The sequence below is a fragment of the Ovis aries genome, chromosome 2, assembly GCF_016772045.2.
Source record: "Ovis aries strain OAR_USU_Benz2616 breed Rambouillet chromosome 2, ARS-UI_Ramb_v3.0, whole genome shotgun sequence".
Lineage (NCBI taxonomy): Eukaryota > Metazoa > Chordata > Mammalia > Artiodactyla > Bovidae > Ovis > Ovis aries.
Window position 1 is genome coordinate 18,452,970 of NC_056055.1, and position 6,000 is coordinate 18,458,969.

The window sequence follows — 6,000 nt, forward strand, 5'->3', positions numbered from 1 at the left end:
ACCAATAAAACTCCAAGACAAGGAGTTTGCACCACTTACATAGGCCACTGGCGCCCACTTGAATAGCAGAGGGTGCCCCGCCTTGGGCTCCCTCTTGCGTGAGTCTTAGAAACCAGGGCAAGTAAGTAGACATGGCGAACCTCCATGCTCCAGATGGGAATTCAGCCAGAAAAGAAGAGAATGAGAAAAGACCACACGGGGGAAACCAGTCTTTCCAGGAACTGGTCCGTTTCTTTATTTTCCAGGTCCACTTTTATACTTTAAGTTATAGATAGAGATAAATGTAAGAAACAGAGTCATGCAGGGTCAGCTGCTTCTGACCCTTATCTAAAGACAGTGTCCTCAGCATATCTTTGTTCTCACAAGGGTCTTACATTTGTTCACAATATTTTCTGGTCTGGAGACCGATTAACATTTTATGGCCCCACCTTTCTTTCTGTTGATGAAGGTTAATTGATCAGAAAACTTGTTTTCCCTTAAGATCTACTTAGTCTTTTTTTTTTTTTTTTTCCGGGCTTGCATTTGGAGGCACATACTTAGTCTTAAGATAGTGATAAAGTTACATTTTTACATAGCAAGGACACAATAATTTATAACAAAGAAAGAGGAGTACAGTGATCTATAACAAAAGCAAAAATTCATTAACTCAAAAGTCCAGGTTTGCTAACATCAAAACTACTATATTTCTTTTTCTACATTCCAATTACATTGATTAACATACTCCCAGGTGCCTAAGAATATGGAGGCCTGGCGGCAATCATTAACTCAGCAATGAAACCCTTCACCAACATGATTTTTATCTTTAGAAAAACCCTATGCTAACTAAGACTTTCAAAATACTCCAAACTCTCTGTGCTGTTTATGGTTGAGAGGTTGTAAACAATCATGAACATAGTAGCAAGAGTGTGGATAATCCTGTCACACAAGCTAGTCTACCAGCAGAGAGGTTTGTCCATATGGAGGAGACTATTATCTGGAGCTGTAAATTAATTTGAGAAAGGTGGTCGGGGATAGCCCCTGTTAATGTCAGAAGAGTAGGTGAAAGCATAATGCAGTAAGGCAGGCAGACTCTGGTTTTGGGGCAGATGCACAAGCAGATCCAGCGAGGCTCCCTTAAGGCCTGACTCGCCTTTGCCTGTTGGGCCCCTTAACCTCATGACCTTTGCCACGGGCGGGACTCGTGCTGGCTCCCGGCATTGATGTATGTTTCTAGGGTTTTCATTTTTTCCAAAGCTGCCAGATTGTTGGCATATAATTGTTCATAACAATTACAATCTGTAGTACCAGTTGTAAAGTCTTCTCTTTCATTTCTGAATTTATTTGAATCTTCTTTTTCTCTTAATCTAGCTAAGTGTTTTCAATTTTGTTTATCTTTTCAGAAAGATGACTTTTATTTTTGTCAAATTTAAAAATTATTTTTATGTTCTCTGATTCATTTCTGCTCTATGTTTATTATTTTCTTCCTTCTGCTAAGTTGTGTTTAGCTTGTTCTTTTTCTGGTTCCTTGTGGTGTAAATTTAGGCTGTTCATTTGAGAAGTTTTTATTTTTCAATGTGGTGTTGATCACTATAAACTTCCCTTTTAATATTATTTTCAGTTCGGTTCAGTTCAGTGCAGTCACTCAGTCGTGTCTGACTCTTTGCAACCCCATGATCGCAGCAGGCCAGGCCTCCCTGTCCATCACCATCTCCCAGAGTTCACTCAAACTCACATCCATCGAGTCGGTGATGCCATCCAGCCATCTCATCCTCTGTCGTCTTCTTTTCCTCCGGCCCTCAATCCCTCCCAGCATCAGAGTCTTTTTCAATGAGTCAACTCTTCACATGAGGTGGCCAAAGTACTGGAGTTTCAGCTTTAGCATCATTCCCTCCAAAGAAATCCCAGGGTTGATCTCCTTCAGAATGGACTGGTTGGATCTCCTTGCAGTCCAAGGGACTCTGAAGAGTCTTCTCCAACACCACAGTTCAAAAGCATCAATTCTTTGGCGCTCAGCCTTCTTCACAGTCCAACTTTCACATCCATACATGACCACAGGAGAAACCATAGCCTTGACTAGACAACTTTTGTTGGCAAAGTAATGTCTCTGCTTTTGAATATACTATCTAGGTTGGTCATAACTTTTCTTCCAAGGAGTAAGTGTCTTTTAATTTCATGGCTGCATTCACCATCTGCAGTGATTTTGGAGCCCCCTAAAAATAAAGTCTGACACTGTTTCCACTGTTTCCCCATCTATTTCCCATGAAGTGATGGGACCAGAGGCCATAATCTTCGTTTTCTGAATGTTGAGCTTTAAGCAACTTTTTCGTTCTCCTCTTTCACTTTCATCATAACACATCCCATATTTTTTGTATTGTGTTTTTTTTTGTCTTGATATCTTCTTTTATTAATAATTTTCTCTTTTTTTCCTTGAGAAAATACTTGTTTAAGAATCTGTTGTTTCTGTATGTTTGTGAGCTTTCCATTTTCTTTCTATTGTTTAGTTCTAGTTACAGTCCACTGTGATGAGAAAAGGATGCTTAAAATGATTTTAGTCACTTTAAGTTGTTAAGACTTGTTTTCTGACCTATACTGGAGAATGTTCCATATGGATTTAATAAGAGTGAATAGTCTGTTGAGTGGAATGTTCTATACGTGTCTGTTAAGTTCATTTGGTGAAAGTGATTTTAAGCCTGCTGCTTCCTTTTTGATTTTCTAGATAGCTATTCATTTAGAGAGTGGGGTATGGGTGTTTCCTACTATTATTGTATTCCTATCAATTTCTTCCATTAGATCTGTCACCATTTGCTTTGTATACTTAGGTACTTTGACATTGGGTACATATATATTTATAATTCTTATATTTTCCTGACAAAGTGACACTTTTATCATTATACAATGACTTTGTTGTCTCATATGATAATTTTTGACTTAAACTGTATTTTTCTAATATAAATATAGCTACCTCTCTCTTTGGTTATCATTTGCTTGGAATGCCTTTCCTCACCCCTTCACTTTCAGCTTTTGTGTGTCCTTAAATCTAAAGTGAATCTCTTAAAAAAAATAAAGTGACTCTCTTGTAGGTGACATATACTTGAGTCTTATTTTTTTAATTCATTCAGCTACTCTTTTTTTTTTGTTGTTTATGAAGTTTAGTGTATTTACATTCAAAGTAATTATTGATAGCATGGTAAGGAGTTACCATTGTCATTTTAAAAATTATTTTCTGTCTGTTTTGTAGCTCTCTTATTTATGTCTTGTCTTTCTCTGTGGTTTTATGAAATTTTTACAGTTGTATTCTTCGATTCTTTTTTGGTCTCTTTTGTGTATCTACTATATCTTTTATCTTTATCATAAGATTTGTATCAACATTTAAAAATTATAGCAGTCCCTTTTAAGTTCGTAAGAACTTAAGACAATTGTGTGCAGAAGTTTTGCATGTTACTTCCCTTTTATATAATTGATATCAGATTTTACTTATTTTTGTATTCTGTTTTTATTTAAAAATATCAGTGGTTACAATTATTCTGCTACTTTTGTCTTTTAATTTATATGCTAGTATTAAAAGTGACTTACATGCCACCATTACAGTCTATAATAATCTATGATATATATATACTGTATATATACTATATATATGTATGTGTGTATATATATATATACTGCATACATTTATTCTTAGCAGTAAGATTCTTGTAACCATTCTTCTTGAATGGTTTCTCTTTCTATACTGAATTTCTCATTTTGTTCATGTATCATTTTCCTGCTTTTACTTGGTTGTCTGCAGCTCATTGAGCTCTTTTAAGATTTTTTTTTTTTTGGAATTCTTTGTCAAATAGTTCTTGGATCTCTGTTTTGTTTTTTTTTTGTTTGTTTGTTTGTTTTTTTGTTTTTTTTTAGAGTTGGTTTCTAAAGCTTTATTGCTTTCCTTTGATGTATCATTTTTGCCTGATTCTTCATTGTTCTTGTAGACTTGCATTTGTTTTTGTGCATTTGGAGGAGCATGCCCCTCTTCCGGTCTTTACAGATCTTTACAGATGATTTTGGCAGGTATTAACTTTCTCCTATTGGATTCTTAGACAACCAGTACTACCTCCAGGATTGCAGTCAAGTGAGCCTGGAGCTAGGTCACAGGGCTGCATCTCTGTCTGTAATAGGGTCTATGGTTGATATCAGGTCTGATGCCCTTGTTAATAGGGGTGTCAGTGGGCATAATTCATCCTGGATAGATGTTACTGTTTCCAAGACCATGATCAAGTTGAGCTGGTGCTTGATCATGGGACTGCTTCAAAGTTTTCAGTCAGGACTATGGCTTGGGAACCTATTACTGGGTTAGTTTAAGTGTGGCTACTGCTAAATCCATATAAGGTCAGAGCTGGTGACAAAACCAAGGATAAGCAGGACTACAGCCAAGTCTGCAGGAGGATAAGGCAGCGTCTGTGTCTGTAATTAGGTCCACAGTTGGTGGGCCTGCTACTGAGGTGTTGGCCTGCTTTCTCAAACTTCGTTCTTCAGTCTGTCTCCACTGGTGTGTAGTACCCTTATAAATTAGATCCTGCAGCTCCCACAAAGGCACTTTTATCTATAGATGATTGTCACATTTGTGATTCTCTTGCAGAACTAGGGCTGGGGGCTTCTTATTATGCCATCTTACTGGCATAATGTCATGCTCTCATTTTAAGAATTTTGGAAATTATTTCAGTATCTAGGAAAAACTCTTGAAGAGGGAACATGAAAAAACAGGAAGAACACAATATGATATAAATTAACATGATGAGTAAAAGACGTGTGTTTTACTTATTCGATTTCAATAAGATACTGCTGTAAAACACACAGAAGAGAAATCTGGGATGTGACTATAGATTTGGATTCATCAGTTTATGGGTGATTCGTTGAAACAACAAGAATGGATAAATTTTCCATATGAGATAATACTAGAATCAGGTGGTGACCATTTTGTGGAGGGATATTCATGTCAGGTCAATATGTTTTCATTTTAGATAGAAGGCCAAAGTAACTTCTGAATCGTTGCTCAGTTGTTCAACTGTGTCCAACTCTTTTTGACTCCATGAACTGCAGCATGCCAGCCTTTCCTGTCCTTCACCATCTCCCAGAGTTTGTTCAAACTCATGTCCATTGAGTCAGTGATGGCATCCAACCATCTCATCATATTACTCCCTTCTCTTGCCTTCAATCTTTCCCAGCATCAGGTTCTTTCCCAATCAGTTGGCTCTTTACACAAGGTGCCCCCCACCCCGAAAAAAAAATAAAGTATCTCACCGTTTCCATATTTTCCCCATCTATTTGCCATGAAGTAATGGGACTGGATGCCATGATCTTCATTTTTGGAATGTTGGGTTTTAAGCCAGCTTTTTCACTCTCCTCTTTCATCTTCATCAAGAGGCTCTTTAGAACCTTTTTATTTTTTGCCATTAGAGTGGTATCTTCTGCATATCTCAGTTTATTAATATTTCTCCCACCAATCTTGATTTCAGCTTATGATTCATCCAGCCTGGCATTTCACATGATTTACTCTGCGTGTAAGTTAAATAAGCAGGTTGACAATATACAGTCTTGTTGTACTCCTTTCCCAGTTTTGAACCAGTCAGTTGTTTCATGTCTAAGTTCTAACTGTTGCTTCTTGACTCACATACAGGTTTCTCAGGAGACATGTAAGGTGGTCTTTTACTCCCAAATTTTCCATAGTTTGGTGTGAACTATGCAGTCAAAGGCTTCAGTGTAGTCAATGAAGTGGAAATAGATGTTTTTCTGGAACTCCCTTTCTTAGTCTATGATGCAAAAAAAAATGTTGGCAATTTGATCTCTGGTTCCTCTGCTTTTTCTCAATTCAGCTTGTACATCTAGAATTTCTCAGGCCATATACTGCTGTGAAGCCTAGCTTGAGAGATTTTGAGCATTACCTTGTTAGCATGTGAAATGAGGGTGATTGTGAGGCATTTTGAACATTCTTTGGCATTGCCCTTATTTGAGATTGGAATGAAAACTAACCTTTTCCTGTCTTTT